Raw genomic sequence first — 22831 nt, 5'->3', positions numbered from 1 at the left:
AACATGGCCGCCGTTACTTAAAATAGAACATAGGGGTCAAATGCAGTTTTTGGCTTATATCTCAAAAACGAAAGCATTAAGAGCAAATCTGACATGGAGTAAAAATGTTCATTAGGTCAATATCTATCAGCCCTGAAATTTTCAGATGAATCAAACATCCAATTGTTGGGTTGCTGCCACTTAATTGGTAATTTTAAGGAAATTTTGCAGTTTTTGGTCATTATCTTGAATATTATTATAGATAAAGATAAACTGTAAACAGCAAATATGATCAGCAAAGTAAGATCTACAAATAAGTCAATTTGACCAAAATTGTCAATTGACCTCTTTAGGAGTTATTGCCCTTTAAAGACTTTTTTCACAATTTGTTCATCATGTTGACTTACTTTAAAAAATCTTCTCTTATGAAACTGCTGTATCAATTTCAGCCAAACTTAGGCTAGATGAGTTTCAGAGTTTCAGAGTATCTAGTATAAATTTTATATTTCATTTCCTTGTATGTCAAGAAACATAGCTCCTATGGCTAAAATAGAACATAGGAGAAAATGATTTTTTTTTGCTTTTGAAGAAAATAGGACGATTCAAAGAACATTTAAATAAATTGAAAAGCCAAAATAATCATTGATGAGAGATTAAACCAAAAAAATTCAGGTGAGCGATTCAGGCTCTTGAGAGCCTCTTGTTTAGATGTTATGACGCAGACGACAAGGACGCTGGGTGCGATTGTTTATGAGAAATATTGACTTGGAGAGACGGACATTTGAATTAAAACAAATGGAATAAGATATGCAAACCAAGCAGAGGCGGATTATTTTCCGAGAAGAAGGTCACTTTACAGCTTCAAAAATGGGGACGACTTGTCAAACAGTCAACGAAACAAGAGGCAGATTCAGATAACTTATTTTGGTAAATAATTAATAAATGGGTAGATCACTCAGATCGCTTAAACAAACACACTACATATATTAAGTATGTTGAATGCAATGTTGAAACGTTGCTAATCAGCGTTGCCATATACAAACAAACAAACATTCATAGCAAGACCGTTGACAACGATGTCAAGTCCGTTCGTCCTTGGCTTATTGCATGACAATTTTGCCATGTGTTCGTTCGCCCTACTGTTTTTAAAAACGAAACAAATATATTTAAATGGCATAAAGGTTTTATAAACTGAATCAGATATTATATGAAAAATAGTAGGGATCTAGCAACCATTTTACTTCAAAGATAATGACTATATAAAAAAAAAAAGGTTTTATTTATTTAAATTAATATAGGAAAATAAAGGGTTGGGTAACAGAACCCCATCAGCATTAAGTAGCTTCCCATACTAATTAAATTAGCCTTTCCCCAGTAATCTACAGGCCAGGAGCTCAATATTTGAAATTTTTTAGTTAGATTCTGTTGGCCCGTAGTGTAGATATGATTTTAACAGGCCCGAGTGAGAGCAATTTTACTAGCCTGGGCTGCCACTCAGCGTGAAGACTGCTTCAGTGGCGGATCCAGAAATTTTCATAAGTGGGGGCCCGCTCCAGTCACGCTTCAGTGATTCCCTATATAAGCAACAAAATTTTTTCCCAAAAAGGGGGGCCTGGGCCCCCCCTAAATCCGCCTCTGTGCTTCCCCACTCCCCACCCCCAAGATTAATTGTCTTTGACTTTATTCAAGATAAAATGTATGAATTAGTTACAATGTACAATGACATAGTTGACGGAGTTGTAGCACTAGACATAGTTAATAGACACTAAAATTATAAAAGATTTACATAATACATAAAATCATGAATATTGTCATGATATTTTGATAATACAATGTACATGTACGGTACCATATATGAATAGAATCTGATGTGTCAGCGCATGCAGTAGTGGATCCAAGGGGAGGGTTCTTGGGGTTGGAACCCTCCTTTTTTTGGTCGATTAATGCAATTGAAATGAGACATATATTTGGAACCCCCCCCCCCCCCTTTTAAAATGGCTGGATCTGCCCTGCAGTGGTTGTCCTCTGTTTATGTAGTTATACCCCACGCAATATTGCGTATATAATGTTTTTGACCCGTCATAATTTGACAAAACCTTTTTAGATAATAAGGACATTATATGTAGATGTGCATATCAACAGGAAATTACGATTCATTTTTTTTTCAAGAAGTTGCGCCCCTTTGAACTTTTTTGCTTTAATGTACTACTGCAACAGTTTGTCATCGCAACTCCTCTGAAACCACACAACTGAATTTCACTAAACTTTGTAGATAATAAGGACATACAACGTAGATGGGCATACCGACATGAAATTACAATTTAATTTTTTTTCCAGGAGTTACGCCCCTTTGAACTAGTTTGCTGTAATATACTACTGCAACAGTTCATCATCGCAACTTCTCTGAAACCATACAACAGAATTTCATGAAACTTTTTAGATAATAAGGACATACTCATAATGTAGATGTGCATATTGACAGGAAATTATGATTCAATTTTTTTTTCTCATTCTATTTTCTTTTCTTATTTAATTTCTCCAATGACAATGTGGGGACGTACATGTAGGGTATGTGGGCCCGCTCACTAAGGTTCTTAATTCATATATGTTTCTCAATTCTCGTTTTTATATAGATTAAACCATTGGTTTCCCTGTTTGCATGGTTTAACACTAGTAATTTTTGGGGCCCTTTATAGCTTGCTGTTTGGTGTGAGCCAAGGCTACATGTTGAAGGATGTACCTTTACCTATAATGGTTTACTTTATTTTTCATAAATTGTAAATTGGATGGAGAGTTTTCTCATTGGCATTCATACCACATCTTCCTATATCTAAAGATTACATACCACATCTTATTTATATATATATATACTAGTATATGCTATGTAACTACTTGGACTATGGATATTGGATACCTGATTGATCATATGCAGTCTCGTTTTATTGTTTCGTAATCCAACATAAGTTTGTCTCGACTAAATATTATGAAAGTGCTACTACATATATACATTGTACACAATGCTTATTACCACAAAGCACAGATTGAGGTTGAAATTTCGTGGAGTCAAAGAGATATGCCCCATTATTAGAAAAAATGGCTGAATCTAGTTTCTGTTTTCTATCTTAAGTATGTCTCATACAAATGTTTAAAACTTATGCTTATAATCACAAAATGAATCCTGCATCTGTATACATGTATGTTTACAAAATTCCAATGCCAAAAGCAATAACATTTTGAAGTTTAAACCTTTTTTAGAACTGTCAAATTGATATAAATCTAAAAAAAGATACCATGCTAATTTCAAAATTAGCAGATGCAGCATGCAATATGAATGCCAATGTCACACACACATGACATTGGCAACTATCCACCTGATGGTCAAGTAAATTTTGTAAAAATATTTGCAGATTATGCAAATTATTTGTACATGTATGCATGAAAATTAAGTATATTTTTTTAATTTTTCAGTGCCAATCACTATTCCAACAACTGAATATAAATGGGTAAGTATTAGATACTGTTTTGTAGCAAACAATTATAAGCTGTAGCTATCAATTTGTCATGTATGATGTACATGTACATGTACATTGTTAATTCTCATAATGACATTTCCACTTGGTGATTGAAAAATGTGTCATTTTGCCTGCATCAGAAGAAGGGGTAAACAAACAAGATAAATAATTGGTCAGCCTATACTTGCCATGGCCTTGTGTTTGCACGTCAACAATATAAAAAAGAAGATGTGGTATGATTGCCAATGAGACAACTGTCCACAAGAGACCAAAATGACACAGACATAAACCACTATAGGTCAACGTACAGCCTTCAACAATGAGCAAAGCCTATACCCCATAGTCATCTATAAAACGCCCCGATGTTTATGTTCAAAAAGACAAGATCAACAAATAGGTCATAAGGTCAAATAGCTGGAATGAAAATTACCTTAAAATCATGCATCATATCAGCAATTTGGGGAAAACTAGCGATAGTTGGTCGTTAAACTATATACTGAAAAACTTGTTTAACTTCAAAATTGATCGCAAAGTCAACCAATACTATAGCTTAACAGCACAAAAATTGTCTTGCCAACTCCTTCCATGAGTTGTTAATCTTAAAAAGAATGGTCATGATGATACAGCAAAATTAAAAGAGACATTCAAAACTTACAAGTGGAAGTGAAACTTATGTCTTACAAAACAAAAAAACCAACCATAAGTCCACACACCACTATTTAGAAAACTAATTATAAAAGACTGAACAACAGTAAATCACCTAAAACAAGAGGCAACATGTTTAATAGCAGATTCACAATCACGTAAATAAGTATTGTTGACCCTGATTCCGCGCCATAGCCACACATATACATGTATATACTATTTAAAGACTGTAACAGTTAACATGGTTAAACATAAACTTCATAATCATCTATTTAAGGGAGGGTAAAAAAATCTAAACTTTTTTTATATACTAATTTATATAAAACTATTATTATTTTTTCTTTCTTAGGTTTATCAAATATGTTCTTTGGTGTATGATCAGATCCTGTATATACTATAGTATAGATCTAACAAGCTTTTAAAAGAAAAGAAAATTATGTTTTAGGTAAATATAAATGATGCATACATTGTATATATATAGGATACATTGAGTTATTCAAAGACAATTTCCAAACATGTCTACAAAATTTATCATTTACTATATATATATTACTTTAATGATGTTTGCTTGTCATGTTTTGTGATTTTTGTCAGATTATCAGAATCCTCAGGTTTTATTCATTTATCGTCTTTAAAAAATTCCCCCAATTGACCCCCATTTTTCTTTCTATAAATCTTTTAGATGTAAAACTATATGCCATCTGTCATGTCTGGAAAAGTCTTATAAAATCTTTGTTATTTTTTTAATAGTTTTTATACGACCGCAAAAATTTAAAAAAATTTGGTCGTATATGGTATGATGTTGATGTCGTCCGAATACTTTTAGTTTTCGCACTCTAACTTTAGTAAAAGTGAATAGAAATCTATGAAATTTTAACACAAGGTTTATGACCACAAAAGGAAGGTTGGGATTGATTTTGGGAGTTTTGGTCCCAACATTTTAGGAATTAGGGGCCAAAAAGGGCCAAAATAAGCATGTTCTTGGTTTTCGCACTATAACTTTAGTTTAAGTAAATAAAAATCTATGAAATTTTGACACAAGGTTTATGACCACAAAAGGAAGGTTAGGATTGATTTTGGGAGTTGAGGTCTGAACAGTTTAGAAATTAGCGGCCAAAAAGGGGCCCAAGTAAGCATTATTCTTGGTTTTCGCACCATGATAACTTTAGTATAAGTAAATAGAAATCTATGAAATTTAAACACAAGGTTTATGACCACTTAAGGAAGGTTGGGTCCCAACAGTTTAGGAATAAGGGCCCAAAGGGTCCAAAATTGAACTTTGTTTGATTTCATCAAAAATTGAACAATTGGGGTTCTTTGATATGCCGAATCTAACTGTGTATGTAGATTCTTAATTTTAGGTCCCGTTTTCAAATTGGTCTACATTAAGGTCCAAAGGGTCCAAAATTAAACTTAGTTTGATTTAACAAAAATTGAATTCTTGGGGTTCTTTGATATGCTGAATCTAAAAATGTACTTAGATTTTTTATTATTGGCCCAGTTTTCAAGTTGGTCCAAATCGGGGTCCAAAATTAAACTTGTTTGATTTCATCAAAAATTGAACAATTGGGGTTCTTTGATGTTGTCGAATCTAACTGTGTATGTAGATTCTTAATTTTTGGTCCCTTTTTGAAATTGGTCTACATTAAGGTCCAAAGGGTCCAAAATTAAACTAAGTTTGATTTAACAAAAATTGAATCCCTGGGGTTTTTTGATATGCTGAATCTAAAAATGTACTAAGATTTTTGATTATTGACCCAGTTTTCAAGTTGTTCCAAATCGGGGTCAAAAATTAAACTTTGTTTGATTTCATAAGAAATTGAATAATTGGGGTTCTTTGATATGCCAAATCTAACTGTGTATGTAGATTTTTAATGCTTAGTCCCGTTTTCAAATTGGTCTACATTAAAGTCCAAAGGGTCCAAAATTAAACTAAGTTTGATTTTAACAAAAATTGAATTCTTGGGCTTTTTTTATATGCTGAATCTAAACATGTACTTAGATTTTTTGATTATGGGCCCAGTTTTCAAGTTGGTTCAAATCAGGATCCAAAATTATTACATTAAGTATTGTGCAATAGCAAGAAATTTTCAATTACACAGTATTCAGCAATAGCAAGAAATCTTTAATTGCACAGTATTGTGCAATAGCAAGAAATTTTCAATTGCACAGTATTGCGCAATAGCAAGAAATTTTCAATTGCATAGTATTGTGCAATAGCAAATATTTTCAATTGCACAGTATTGCGCAATAGCAAGAAATATAGAAATTTTCAATTGATTATTGATTATTATCTTTCTTTGTCCAGAATAGTAGTTGAATCAACTTCTTAAATCATTGTTTTATACAATATACAATGTATATTCACTTTTACTACCAACTGATAAATTAAAATAATTTTTACCATTCAGCATTGTTCAGTGATAACAAGCACCTTTTGTTACATTTTAATATTTTATGATGTATTTAAATGAGTAGTTATTGTTGCAAACTCCATTAGAAATTTGAATTGAGATCAGTTTTGGAAAAAGGGAAAGGGGGGGATGTGAAAAAAAAAATATGCGGAGCATCTGGTTTAGAACTTAAATTGACATTGATAAAGCTATAAAAAATCAAAGAGAGAACATTTTCCTGCCAAAATTTAAATGGCTAATATCTGGAAAACAAGCACATTGGCCTATATATTTTTTTTTGTTTTTTAGTTCCTTTATTAATCACCTATCGATATGCATTCTATGTACTACTATTAAAAAAAGCTTGATATTTTGAAACTGAGTAGGGAACTTCCATAAATTAAAATATATTTGGTGTGTCAGATGATTTGCATATCTGTCCGGCAGTATTAATCTGAATCTTGGTCTGTCTTCAGCCGTTAACTTTGTAGAGTGTCCTTTGTTTGATAAGTACATATACCAAGGTGAGCGAGACACAGGTTCTCTAGTTTTTATCAACTGTACAGTTTTTCCTTATCTATTGTCTTCGTGCTGGCTGCTATCATGTCTCATATTTATGGTTCATTTAATTTGTCAATATTAATTTTATGTGTGGTTTGGTTGGTTTCTCAAATACTGCATTAGCAATAGATCATCTGTATATAATATATGGTTTATACTATGTTTGTAGGATGAATATGTCTGTCTGTTAGGTTTTATCTGCCCCTCATCCTTTATCATGGTTCATAGGACAATGTTAATTTTTTTAGGCATGGTCTATTTTTCAGATACTACTACATTTGTACTATATACAATTGGGTCAAATATATGTATTGTATGGAATATTGTAAGGTGTACCTGTGTCATCTGACCTTGACCTCATTCTTTGTTCATTGGTTAGTGTTAGTTTTCATGGTAATGTCTTTTTCCCAGATACTATAATCAATCTATCAACTATATATGTAGCTAGGAATGATTGCATAGTGTAGGTGGTGTCTGCAGTGTTCATTTGACCTAAACCTCATTTTTAGCTCACCTGGCCTTGGCCAAGTGAGCTTTTCTCATCACTTTGCATCCGTCGTTGATAACTTTTACAAAAATCTTAACCTCTGAAACTACTGGGCAAAATTAAAGCAAACTTGGCCACACTCATAATTGGGGTATCTAGTTTCAAAAATGTGTCTGGTGACCCAGCCAACCAACCAAGATGGCCACCATGGCTAAAAAATAGAACATAGGGGTAAAATGTAGATTTTGACTTATATCTCTGAAACCAAAGCATTTAGAGCATAATTCAAGATCTACCTGCCCTGAAATGTTCAGATGAGTAGAACAACCGGTTGTTGGGTTGCTGCCCCTGAATTGGTAATTTTAAGAAATTTTGCAGATTTTGGTTATTATCGTGAATATTATTATAGATCGAGATAAGCTGTAAACAGCAATAATGTACAGTAGAGTAAGACCTACACATAGTTAAGGAATAAAATGGTCAATTGACCCCTTAAGGAGTTATTGCCCTTCATAGTCATTTTTTTTAAATTTTCACAATATTTTTTTAACTACTGAGCCAAGTTCATTAATTTATAGATAGATATAATTGTAAGCAGCAAGAATGTTCAGTATAGGTAGATCTACACACACATCACCATCACCAAAACACAATTTTGTCATGAATCCATCTGTGTCCTTCATTTATGATATGCACATAGACAAAGGTGAACGACACAGTCTCTAGTTATGATACATACTGATAAGTCAATGTACAGTTTTCTAACTTGTATAAAAATTAGATTATATGTGGTACGATTGCCACTGAGACAACTCACCACAAGAGACTGTACAGCCTTTAAGAATGACCAATGGTCAGTTACTCAGATATGATATTAGCAATAGGCTAATTTGGTGTATTGCGTTACAGTAATTCACTGATACATGTATATCAGACTTTTTAGTTTTGAGATAAGTAAAGCAGACTTGTGTTTATAAAAAGGACATATCTCCATTCCTGACAAACATCTACATATATTCATGCTGGGATTTGAATAAAAATTATGTTTAAGTATACTTTGCTATTCCATTAAAAAAAATGATTTCCCACGGTCCACCAAACTACATTTTCTTTTGTTTTTACATTTCAGCTGCTGAAGAAATCTTTCGAAGGATGGATTGTTGATTATGAACAACAGGATTATATCATCATGACCTTGGAATCTTACAAGGAGAAGTTCAAGTAAATGAAGGAATTCATGAGCAAAAATTACAATATTGTAAACAGGAGAACAGTTTAAATAATACTAACAGTACTAGTTAAACAGTTTTGTGAGACCAAGAGCAAGGCAGAGTAAACTTGGAGTGTATATATGTCAACCACAAGTACATTTAAATACCACATAATGCTAATGAAATAAGAACTATGGTACACTCATTTTGTATGATTGTGAATATCGGGTCCCAAAATAAATGCAGTTGTTAAATAAATAGAATTGAAATAACCAAATTTGTAGTGTTTATATGACCATCATATTTTGAGGTCTTTTTGCAAATTCTATCAGAACCAACCAACCAACAATCAATTCAAATCACAATTGTAGTGAAAAAAAATTCCATTGACCAAGCAGGGTTCGACACTAACGGTAGTCCGGTGCCCCCCTAAAATCTAGGAGGACTACCAAAACATGGTTAATCAGTAGTCCTGTGGACCACCCGGAAATTTGTATATGGTCTGGCTATTTCAATGCTAAAAATTGGCATAAAAGTCCTCCCAATTATGTTTACATTTTCAAAGACAGTGATGGCATTTGGAAGAACGTAAATTTTATATTGTTATTATGAAAGCACTTTTGAGATCCAGATTTCTGATCAGAATCTTCACAGTGTTTGTAACACATGGGATTTTCAATGTAAAATGAAAATGTCTGATAACCAAAATGTGAAGGAACTGCAGAATAGACAGCAAAGGTCAGCAATAAAAACGTAGGTGCTGTTTTACTATAATGTATGCCCTGTAAATAATATTCAAAACTTTCTTAAAACTCTATTAATAACCTTTAAATTGTGACACATTTTTAATGTACATAGAAGTTATTATTATTATTTTTGCAGGGATTTAACTGTATATATTTTTTTTAATGTTATTTTTAAATAGTTATGTTTTCACTGAATAATTAATTATTATAAGGGTTTAACCAACCTTAATTTAGTAAGGTTGGTGTACTCCAACTATTGGAGGAAGTTATAGAGGAAAGAAGAAGAAGGTGTCAGAGTTAAAAAAAAAATACTTCCCAAATTTGGATAAAAAAATTATTACCCCCAAAAAAAGAAACAGGAAGAGGTAGTTTGAAAAAAAAAACCAACAATATTTTTTGGTGGCTTTCTTATTAAAAAAAACCCATATATGCATGTCATTCAAAATGGTATTAAAGGCATTTTGTTTTAGCAACATATCCACTGAATTGCTTTCAACAGTGATGATGAAGTTGACCTCTAGTCCACAAACAAAGACATTGTATCACTACAAGAAAAATCTTATAAACTGTTTGAAGAATTAATGAAAACTTTGACTTATTTTTATCCTTTTTTTCTAAATAATCCTGGAATAAAAGGTCAAATAACTCCACCTAACAAGGCCTTAGAAATTGTCTCAGATTGCAGATTTTGCATTTCATTTTTCAAAATTTTCTGACGGTAAAAGTTCAGGAGTAATAAAATTTATTCACTGAATGTCAACTTTAATTTATCTGAAAAAAAAACCAAAATATTTTCAAAACTCAAATGAACATTTGTGTGCTTTTGAGGTGCTCAGATGGCAGGAAATTGCATCTTATTTCGAAAAATTTTCTTGGGGGGGCATGCCCCCAAACCCCCTAGCTAGTTCGGGCCGCGTTGCGGCCCTCACCGGTGATAGAGGTGGACTAACAGGACTACCCAAATTTTTTTCTTGGTAGTCCTTTGGACTACATCACCTCTAATGTTAGTGTCAAACCCTGCCAACAGAAAAAGATGATGTCTAATCCTTAATACATGTACCTTTTCTTCTTCACATTGGCTTGAGTATAACCAATTCTTTTCAATATAAAAAAGGAGATATTGCGTATACATCAATTAAACCAGCATAAAGACCAAAAGACATCTTTAACATGTTTAATGCAAATAGTCCATTCTAAATGGTAATTGATAATCTTTCTTATGAGGGTTTTTTCATGGATGTAGATCATTTGTATAGGCTGTCATAAAATATTGTGCTTCAATTCTAATTGTAAGATAGCGCACAGTAAATGTATGCCTTGCCAAAAACAGTTATGGAAGGGAGGCAAAGGTTGAAAAGGACAGACAACACTATCATATTTAAATGTTGTCATTTTGATTTCCAACTAAATACTACAAGGATATACTCATTGATTTTATATATACATACATGAAGATATGTAAAAGAATCAAATTGTTAGTCATGTTAGTGTTTACGTAAGAAAAGACAAATATCTATGGTTTATCCATTTATACCAACCAGAAAAAAAACTCAGAAAAATCATATATATAATGTGTTTGGAAATTTTTTGGATGTTGTGGACAACAAAAAATGTTAAACAGATGATGCGTTACCCCATACAAAAAAAAACTTTCATTAAACTGGTGTAGATGCAAAAAAAAACCAAGAACATACATATTATGGGTGCTGTGGAAAAAAACCCCATGTAAAACAGGTTTTGAAGACTACAAAAACATGTATAAATAGTTGTTGCAGAGAAAGAAAAAACATACGTAAAACAGGTGTTGGAGGACAAAAAAACATATGTAAAACGGGTGTTGAGGACATAAAAAAACATACGTAAAACGGGTGTTGAGGACATAAAAAAACATACGTAAAACGCATGATTTGTTAGAAATTAACAGGCGTTTAACGTGCGTTTACACGTAAAACGGGCGTTATACGTACAATTTTAACGCACGTTTAACGTTCACACACGTATTACGTGCGTTTAACATACGTAATTCATACGTTTCAAACGGGCGTTTTACATGCGTGGTCCTCAATATGCGTTTTACGTACGTTTAATAACATACGTAAAACGCCTGTTTTACGCATGAAAAACGGGTATGCAATTTTTGCTGTGTACCAAATTACTTATATTTGTACTTGGAATGTGCCAGATTTGATGTTTATTTTGCGCACTTTAAGATGTTGTATTTTTCTAATAATACAACGGATCTAATTCCTACAAGGTATTTCCTTAACCAAAGGGATAATTGCAAGCATATCAATCAAATTCAAATACTAATAAAAACAGTATAATTAATATTATTATACTTTACATATCTTACACACAAAATTTATTGGGTAACATGTTATCACGTGACAAGGAATAATTCAGTTAATTTTCATTCCGTTGCAAGGTAGGACGAATGACCCTAACAATTTACATCAGCAGTGTATAACCTTATTATTCACCGGCGAATAACCTTTTGAGTTTCTTAACGTGTAACGTGACCGTTATCTCCCATGACATCATAACGGTCACGTTTCAGATTGTGATTTACCGGTAGCCACTCGAGAGACGAGTAAACAAGGCTTTGTACATGCATCAGAAGCCGGTTATATCTCTTATCAACGGTCCTTTTCAGGGCCATCAACATTTTACAAAAAGATTCCACCTTTTTTATTCAAACGAGTAATTCCAGGTCATAAAGGTATTTTCGAACGTCAAAAAATAAAGTAAGCTCTGTTTGAATGATCCAAAAGGCCCATCAGCTAGTTAGGTATAAAAAAAAACAATTGTTGCCTATCAGAAGCGATGAATATCCAAAATTGTCAACCTTTAAACTTCATTTCACTCCAGGCTGCGCCTTTAGCGAAAGGAAAAACAGTTATTATGATTTTATTTTACATATTGTTGGTGTTAATGATGAATACGATTAGAACAGAATGTTGACAGCTGTTCCGCTATTTTTTACATTTTCCGGAGCACCTGATTTCACTCCTGGTTTTTAGTGGAGTTTGCGTTGTTTCTTAATTATCATTTATAACTGTTGATGTAAATTTCCTTTGGTTTGTGAGTCTTTGTTTACTCCTTGGTTTTGATTGTTATTGTCTTTCAATTATATCCGTTTGTTTTGTTCACATATCATTGTAAATATAATTGTATGCGACTCTTATATGAGTGGAAAGTTTAGCTATATATATATAGTGACCTTTGAACTCAGTTTCAATCCATCTTGTTCTACACATGAAAATGACTGTAAAAAGTCAGGAATATGACAATTAATCCATTAGTTTGATGTGTTTGAGCTTTTTATTTTTCTAGTTGATTACGAACTTTCTGGTTTGAATTTTCCTCGGAGTGTAGTATTTTTGTTGTTTAACTTTTTACTGTCTACTTCAAAGAATTTTGATGCTGGTGGATGATTCCCTGAGGACATCATTAACTTTGTAGCTGATTACATGATGAATATACTTAAAATACAAAGAACTAACCAGATAAGAGAAGACGATGCTTACTGTTAAAACTGGTGTCCGATTCATTTGTCATTTTGAACAATAACATGTGTTTAAAATAAACCTTTGTCGGGTTACAAAGATCCTCTTTGCTACACGGAGCACTGAAGTGTTTGTCTTGTGTGTTACAGGAATATCATTTGGGATGCATCTGATTCGTCGTATGTTCAGCTAGAAAAGAGTGACCAAAACTACCAAAGGGACAGTCAAACTCATAAATCTAAAATAAACTGACAACGTCATAGCTAAAAATGAAAAAGACAAACAGACAAACAATAGTACACATGACACAACATAGAAAACTAAAGACTAACAACAGGAACTCCACCAAAAACTAGGAGTGATCTCAGGTCCTACGGAAGGGAAAGCAGATCCTGCTCCACTTGTGACACCCGTCGTGTTGCTTATGTGATAACAAATCCGGTAAATAGTCTGATTCGGTAGATCACATTCATGAAAGGGAAGGGGATTGTAGTTACGAAGTAAGGAACATATCTGATATCATTTGTGAAACGGTTATTCCATAACGGTCAACCAACTCGTGATGGCGTCCGTAAAATTTACGAAGGGATGATTTCAACTTCAATATTTGGAACTCTTGGTTTAAAAGCTTCTCTGTGAGCAGTAATCCTCAATCAAGAAAATCATGATAGTTTACGCAAGCACGGGAAAATCGTATCAATAGGGATATATCTACCCTGTATGCAGGTGCTGCTGGAATGTTGCTACTTAGAAATGGAAAGTTCATAATTGAAAAACTGAAATCATTTCTTTTGTCGAAAAGTTTTGTTTTAAACCGACCCTCATTGTCAATTTCAAGATGTAAGTCAAGATATGAGGCCGACTAAATGTATTTGTAGTATTATTTATCTCTAGTTCGATGGGATAGATGCCTTCCATATAGTCACCAAATTTTGAATTATTTAGTGAAAGAACATCATCTATATAGCGGAAAGTAGAGTTAAAGGATATTGCTAACTTCTCATCTTTCTTCCTTAGAAGTTCCTGCATGAGGTCAGCCTCATAATAATAAAGAAACAATTCGGAAAGTAGAGGGGAACAGTCTGTTTCCATTGGAATGCCGACAGGGTGTTGAAAAACACGTCCTCCGAACATAACAAATATGTTGTCATCAAGAACTCAAGCATCTTTATAATATCAGTTTCAGATAATTTTTTGTTTGAATCAGAGTGATCCTTTACAAAGTAGGATTTATCCCTCCCTAAGACAAGATACTTATATCTACGTTGGCCATTCTTTTTTATGACGCAAAACAATACCAACTCTTTCCCTTTGTCTATTAGTTTGGAATGTGGTATACTTGTGTAAAGAGTAGAAACGTCAAATGTTTTAACACTGTTACAAGATGAAAGAGAGTTAGATAGTATGTACTCTAAAAGATCTTTGGAATATTTAAATATCCACATCTTATTCACGCCATCTTTAGAATAGGCAGTTTCACAATAACTATGAAGCCCGCCTTTGATTGCTGATAAAATAGATGTTAATAATTTAGAAAGAAGGTGACTACTGACTTTACAATTTTAGATACTTTTCATGATTCAAAACCTTATTCCTTTTATATTTTCGACAGTATGCAGACATCTGCTAAATGTGAAACGACACCCATCATTTTTCCCGTGAACATTAAAAAGGAAATGGAGCAAGTGTAAGACTGGTTATTATCTGCGCTTTAATCTGATTATTGTCTCTATTGACATATTCCCCATTTCTATTCTCAATTGTTTATTGGAAATTGTCAAGTCAAAGCTGCAATGATGTTAATATATTGAGCTGATGTAAAAGTACTTTGCGATATCAACGTAGACCTGGACGAAAACATTACCATCTGACTAATGTAAAAAAGTCTCCTAAATTAGATTTTTTTTTTTAAAAGACTTTTTTCAACAAATTGTTGGCATTCCTAAAGGGAACAAACTGTAACTCTCTTTGCCGACCTCTTTTTATTTTTTTTATACAAGTCGGAGTTCCTGCATACACTTTCTAAGAATATGAAAGAAGGCAGATCAATTAATAGCACATTCAGATATACTGATGATGGTCTTTCCAATAGCAATCCAATTCTGATTGGAATTCATTAATATATCACCCAGAACCAGAAGTTACGGAAAAAACAAACACGGCTTCGTTTACCTCATTTTAAGACTTAAACCTCGAATTTGACATAATCGGTTATATCTGTACTAGAGTCATTGACATAAGTGAGACGATTTTAGTTTTGAAATAATCAATTTACCCCTACCTTAGTAGTTATATACCGACTGCATCTACTTAAGGGATATATTTCCTCAGTTTTTTCGGTATTCTAGATCTTGTAGCTGCTACTCAGACTTTTGAAAAACGTCAATAGTATCTGAGCAGAAAGAATAATGTGTTATAGAATTATTTTTTTTTTGTCTTTATAAATTATAATTTTTACAGTTTAGTCCAATTTTTGACAATATCTATTTGACATAGTGCGGTATTTCCGTCATTGTGTTAATGTACTATATTATTTTTTTGTATTCTGGTTTTTCGTTTGTGCTAATGTGCTTTGTCTATATGCCTTTCAGTTTATCAGTAATGTAAGAATTTAACAATGCATAATAGTTATCAAAAGTACCAGGCACCGAAGAACAAAAGAGTAAGAGGACCAAATTAGATAATACAGTAGAGAAGGCCATTAGCAGCTTTAATGGTGACAGTTATCTATCTCGGCTTTAACAAAAAATTTGCAAACTTCTAATATATTAGCAGAAGTGAAAACACAGTAAATGGTATTTTAATGCTTTTAAAAGATGTAAACGTTTTATATATCTTCACGAACACGTCGCTTTGCCATCTCAAACAGTGCACGTCGCAATATATCTTATAGACTCAGTTAACAACGGTTCCACTTCTCATCCGGTGTATAATGCAATATATGGTATAAAACTGGCACACGAAATCAACGGTTTAAAGGATCCTACCATGAACACCTATGTTACATCAGAGTCTTAGCACAGCTTTCTTGAGCAGACATCAAAGTCTGTGGTTGCCTAGTATAATGTATTTAAGCTAAGGATCAATCTGGTGGTTATATTATTGATATATAGTCGTTTGAATAATGTAATTGAATTAACTATTTTATATTTCTTTAATGAAGTATTCAATAATGCATTGTCATTCATAAGGTAAAGTCGTAGTTTGTTTTTATATAGAAGATTTTAAAGGGAAAATGAATAGAAGGTTTCAAATATCTAACTAGGCAAGTAACACATAATCATATCAAATCCAAATTGTCATTTTTGAAAACTTATTTTAATGAAATTATAAATTACAAGTTTCAATTCACTAGAAAAGAGGACAAAAATGGTTTTATTGGAACTTGTACTTTGCTTTCATTTTTTCACTGATACATGTGTCAGCCTCAAATCCGTGTACATTCTCAAAGTTGTGTCCTTGTCTCAAAACTGTGTCCAATCATTACGTCGTTTACAAATATGTGTCAGTTTAAAAAGTACGGCCTCAAGACTACATGTATGTCCCCTTAATTCAACTATCTTTCCAAATATGTACTCAACCCTTATAATTCAAGGTGTATTAACGAGTAACGAGTGACCTGCAATGCCATACACCAAGCATAAGAAGGGCGAAAGATACCAAAGGACATTCAAACTCATAAAACCATTGATAAAAAAGACAAGCACACACACAATAGTACCAAAACTACAACGTAGAAAATTAAAGACTAAGCAACACGAACCCAATATAAAAAACTCTAAAGGGTATGCATATCCTGCTTCACGTGTGGCAACCGTCGAGTTGATCACGTCAGTACTGACCCGGTAATAAATCCTATTCGATAGGTCATATTCATTTAAAAGATACAGGATTTTAGGAACGACATAATGAACATCTCCGATTATGGCGTTCGTAAAACCTAAAAAAGAATAATTCCAACACCATCATTAAGAAATCTGTGTTCTTTGTGAACAGCAATCCTGTATTACATGTAAGATGTTTCTATATAGACATATATGTATCTGTTGTATTTTTGTATCTCAAGTTCGATGAAATAGATGCGTTTAACATAACATTTTTTTTTATTATTTAGTGATCAGAGTTGAATATTTGTCATAAAGGAACAACCCGTGGTAAAATCACAATATATTCAAGCCCCCATGAATTATTTCTTAATTAACAAGTTAGTATGATTGCAACTATGTCATTCACTGTTAAATTTATATTGGAAAATACCACAGAATAACGATTTTAGAATGTTCCCACCTACATGTACCAACTAAATAACAACAAAAAAAAAAAAACACGTGCCCCCTTGATAATTTAACATTATCAGATCGGAAATTCATATACCCACAACATATTGTGTTTTACCAAACATCTCTGGAGAGAAAATTTTAAGATTCTATGATTGAAAACAAAATTGAGAACGTTTGTCTCTTATTTTAACGGAATAAGATCTGCAGTTCTTTCTCTTTGTGCTGGAACCTCAGTTCCGTTTTTGTTATTGCTTTTGCGCTTTCCATTCCCTGCTCTATTAGTGCGTTTGGATAGTTGTGTTCTTTCACAAAGATCTTTTGTTCATTCAAATTTTATTCCTACGTGGACTAATCGCTTACAATTGTGGACGTCTTGCAAGACAAAATGGGATGTTTCGTTTCCTGTGTGAAGAATGACATGAATGATCATTCAGGTATTGGTGGGTGTTTGTCTTTTTATAATTTTTATATGTGGTTTAGGTTTTATGTAAATGTCAATTTTAATTTCAACTTAGTGATATATTTTATACTCTAGAAATCCCATCACGAGAGTTGGGTATGTTAGAATAACTTTAGTTCCAATAGCTGTACCAGACATCTGCAGATAATATTTTCCATCAAAGAAAAAGGCGTTATTATCGAGTATGATTTTCAATCCTTACAACAACAAATTATTCAAATATCTTAGGCAATAACATGCATATATAACTCAAGCCAACATTTATTGGTATCTAATCCTAGTTTGTGCGGCATATCAGTGAAAAGACTGGTAACGTCGAAGCTTATAAATATTGCATCTTCTTTGACTTTGGCTGGTAAATGATTTAGAAATTCTAAATTATCACGGATAAAACTAGGTTAATATTGTCATAACGTTTTATAAGAAGTCAATGAAATGGCTTCATATATAAGGTGGACACTGCGGTCCAGCAACAATCAGCCGTAATTTTAAATCTTTTTTATTCCGATACATGCGCAATTTTGTCGTCGAATTGCTGTTTTTCTTCCTAACTTTTGTTGATCTAAGGTAGCCAAATAACAAAATGCATAAAGAAAAATGCGAAATATGAAAAAACTTTTTTCAAAATTTCCTCATTGTATTATTGATAAGGAAGTTGTCTATCTGACGCAATTTGAGGTAAAGACGAGCAGTTTTTATGGGCTAACTTAAATCCACAAAATATTAAGCCAACACCGTCAAATCTCTATGTGTAGTTTGACTGCAGAATTCTAGAGAAGACGTTGAAATACAAAAAAACCAAACCAAGCACTTAACCATGCGTATGCATAAACAATGTTTAACAATGATACCGTTTATCAACAGAGGTTATATAATAGGTTATAAGGGAAAATGCCTCCAAGAATGACACATTATCAATGTAATACTTAAATATATTTCTTCGTATAAGTATTTAATTTTCATATTATTAATCTCAGTGAATGTCAAGATACGCAATTTAAATCGATATTTATCCGACGTAGTCGGTATAGTTTTTAGCTCACCTGGCCCAAAGGGCCAAGTGAGCTTTTCCCATCACTTGGCGTCCGTCGTCCGTCGTCCGGCGTCGTTAACTTTTACAAAAATCTTCTCCTCTGAAACTACTGGGCCAAATTACACCAAACTTGGCCAAAATCATCATTGGGGTATCTAGTTTAAAAAATGTGTCCGGTGACCCGGTCAACCAAGATGGCCGCCATGGCTAAAAATAGAACATAAGGGTAAAATGCAGTTTTTGGCTTATAACTCAATAAACCAAAGCATTTAGAGCAAATCTGACAGGGAATAAACTTGTGTAACAGGTCAAGATCTATCTGCCCTGAAATTTTCAGATAAATCGGATAACCTGTTGTTGGGTTGCTGCCCCTGAATTAGTAATTTTAAGGAAATTTTGCTGTTTTTGGTTATTATCTTGAATATTATTATAGATAGAGATAAACTGTAAACAGCAATAATGTTCAGCAAAGTAATATTTACAAATAAGTCAACATGACCGAAATGGTCAGTTGACCCCTTTAGGAGTTATTGCCCTTAATAGTCAATTTTTAACAATTTTTCGTAAATCTTAGTAATCTTTTACATCTTCTCCTCTGAAACTACTTGGCCAAATTACACCAAACTTGGCCAAAATCATCATTGGGGTATCTTGTTTAAAAAATGTGTCCGGTGACCCGGCCAACCATCCAAGATGGCCGCCATGGCTAAAAATAGAACATAGGGGTAAAATGCAGTTTTGGGCTTATAACTCAAAAACCAAAGCATTTAGAGCAAATCTGACAAGGGGTAAAATTGTGTAACAGGTCAAGATCTATCTGCCCTGAAATTTTCAGATAAATCGGATAACCTGTTGTTGGATTGATGCCCCTGAATTAGTAATTTTAAGGAAATTTTGCTGTTTTTGGTTATTATCTTGAATATTGTTATAGATAGAGATAAACTGTAAACAGCAATAATGTTCAGCTAAGTAAGATCTAGAAATAAGTCGACATGACCAAAATCGTCAGTTGACCCCTTAAGGAGTTGTTGCCCATTTTATTCAATTTTTAACAATTTTCACTAATTTGGTAAATTTTTGTAAATTTTTACAAAATATTTTTCACTGTATCTAAAGGTCCAAGTTTATTATAGATAGAGAAAATTCTAAGTACCAAGAATGTTCAGTAAAGTAAGATCTACAAACACATCACTATCAGCAAAACACAATTTTGTCATGAATCCATCTGTGTCCTTTGTTTAATATGCACATGGACCAAGGTGAGCGACACAGGCTCTTTAGAGCCTCTAGTTGTTTGTGCCCTTTGAACTTAAGGACGCTTAACTATGGCAACAGAATACGCATGCTCGAAAATCCTTTCTGTGATTAAACAAAATGCTGTCATGGTGGGTGATTTGGTTGTGTTTGAAAAAACGTCTCGTTAATTATATCGTGATGGAAAGCAAGTGAAAATCTATAAATATTTGAACTAGATCTTGCAAAGATTTATATTTTTATTAAACTAATTGTTTCTCCAATAGCTCTTTACATCCATGACAGCTGTTTATTCTGGACAATTAATATAATTTTCAATGTAAACTTTGTTGTACGAACGTACATGACTTTTAGAACGCACCTACGCATGTGATAATTCCGCGGGGTTTTGGTGAATGTAAACAGAAAGATACGAGGACCGAGAATACTGAACACAAACAGAGAAAACGTTATTTAAATGGTAAATCTCTTTTTAAATATAATCGGAATATTCACAAAACAATTTGTAACGTTCTTTTGTTGGTAATTCATTGATTTTTAGATAGTTAGAGCATTGTTGTTAACAAGATGAAGGTAGTGAACGGGCGTTGCCACCAAGGACAAATTGTGTCAAATTATGCAGGTTTTCAGTGCACTGCAATCGCCTTCTTGTAGTTACATTCAGATGGAAATTTAATTAAAGAGGTCCTGCATCATTAAGTCATTGTGCTTCTGAAGGTTATCGAAATGATAGTTTTAAACATATACTCAAATTTAAATACGTCGGATATCTTTTTTAAAGATAGTTCTTGTTTAATATACGCCAACGGAATTAGAGATGACCTCGGTGGCCATGATAGATCATAGATCAGTTGAGATAAAATAACATACAGTTCGGTTCATACTGATGTTTTGTCATTTTAATGGTTGATTATTGTGATTTTGGAAAGGACTCAACAAAATATACTATTTGTAAGCATACATACATCATCAACAACAACAATAAGTGTAGTTACTATAATATATTGCATACAGTATTTTACAGTGCAGACATTTAAAAAATTATAAACCACAACTAATACTAATGAAATAACAATGCACATAACCCTTCAATGATAACATATATAACAAGAGTGTTGTCTTACAATGATCAAATGATTGGTCGTTTCGTTATAACATTTAAATCTACAAAAACTCATTTAGTACAATATTATTCAGCGATCATGTGTTAAAGGTATGTGTATTTATTTACTTGTTTATTTAAATCAAAATATATATGCAAAATTCTTTAAGTTATCAGGTACCATTTATTTACAAAATGATGTTTGTGAATGTAAACAAAAACGTTTTAGATAAAATAGTTTGATTCTTCTTTCCACCAATGTCTAACATTAAGATTACATATAGCATTTAAACTAACATTATAAACTAACATTATAAACTTTTGTAATATAAAACAAGCTAATTTGTCAAGAAGATTTATGTATTACTTTGTAAAGTATACTGGCAAATGAATCGTCGTAGTAATATGCAGACTTGTTATCATAAATGCTAGCCGAAAATATATCGAGGAATATGTTCGTACCATTTTTATGTTAATTTAATTGTGTAATGAAGAAATTACCAATTTACTGTACAAAAGCATTAACCTAACTGCGTTACTAAAACAATTCACAATACGGCCTCCAGCAAGAAAGCACAACTCCATAGTATATAATGGTTCATAAGCTTTGAAAACTTATGACTTTAAATAAAAACACATAAGAAAGCAGAAAAACCATCAGCGAAAATCATTTATGTTTTTGAAATTGTTTTCGTTTTTAATAGCTTACGCAATATAGAGCAAATACATATCGGCTGTTATTAGTCATTAGCTCAACACGAGGTAAACAAAGACTTGTTTTGTAAATTTATTTTAAAAAGTCGAAAAATTTTAATTTGTAAAAAAAAAAAGTGTATCTAAAAATGTCATCAACGTAGACAGTTTTCCGTTTCTGGATGGATGATTTGAAAACTATTTTTCACGATTTTGTCCCTATTTATTCAGAAAGATGTTAATGATATTTAACATTCTGAACAGATCTACTCTAACATGTCTAAGACAATTTCAATTAACCCACTAAACTGCTACTCTTGTTCTGCAGAATAATGAATTATAATTTTATTGATCTCAGAAAATTCAAATTGGCTGCTTACCACCTTGATATTCATCTCTAAAGCTATTATGATTGGGTTATATTTATTATACGGTACATTATCGTTGGTGTGAAATATCAAAAAATTAAACTGATGCTAGTGACTCCAATCTTTAAAATTAGTTTTGAAAAAGATTTAAAAGTACTGTAGAAAACAAATTTTAAAAGAGCATTATCGGTTAAAATCGTGTTCACAGATTTGACTCAAATTCTCACATTTGATTTATTCTATACTAAAAGTATATCCAAAGTCTTACATAAACAGTAAACAATGCATGTACTCAATTACGAATATAGATATAGGAAGATGTGGTATGAGTACCAATGAGACAACACTCCATCCAATTAACAATTTATAAAGTCAACCATTATACATGTAGATAAAAAAAAATACGGCCTTCAACACGGAGCCTTGGCTCACACCAAATTTATATGTATTTTAGTCCATTCGCTGTCTTTTCTATAATCAATATGACCTCCGATGACAGGCGACGATCACATAACCTGACATAAACATCAACCAAAAAATAAAAAAAATATCGACTTCTTGCGATTGAATTTTCAATAACGTTTTGGATTTCAAATTAAAG

The 22831-nt window shown here is 32.6% G+C and overlaps 1 long non-coding RNA gene across 1 annotated transcript; it reads left to right on the top strand.

Moving 5' to 3' along the window:
- Positions 1-688: 688 nt before the first annotated feature.
- On the top strand, positions 689-9065 carry LOC139515641 (uncharacterized). Its single transcript, XR_011662818.1, has 4 exons — positions 689-906; positions 3448-3482; positions 4486-4581; positions 8707-9065. It is a non-coding gene; the product is annotated as an uncharacterized lncRNA (long non-coding RNA).
- The last annotated feature ends 13766 nt before the right edge of the window (positions 9066-22831 follow it).

The sequence above is a fragment of the Mytilus edulis genome, chromosome 3 (genome assembly GCF_963676685.1).
Source record: "Mytilus edulis chromosome 3, xbMytEdul2.2, whole genome shotgun sequence".
In the NCBI taxonomy this organism is placed as follows: Eukaryota; Metazoa; Mollusca; class Bivalvia; order Mytilida; family Mytilidae; genus Mytilus; species Mytilus edulis.
This window is presented reverse-complemented; position numbering and strand designations above follow the sequence as displayed.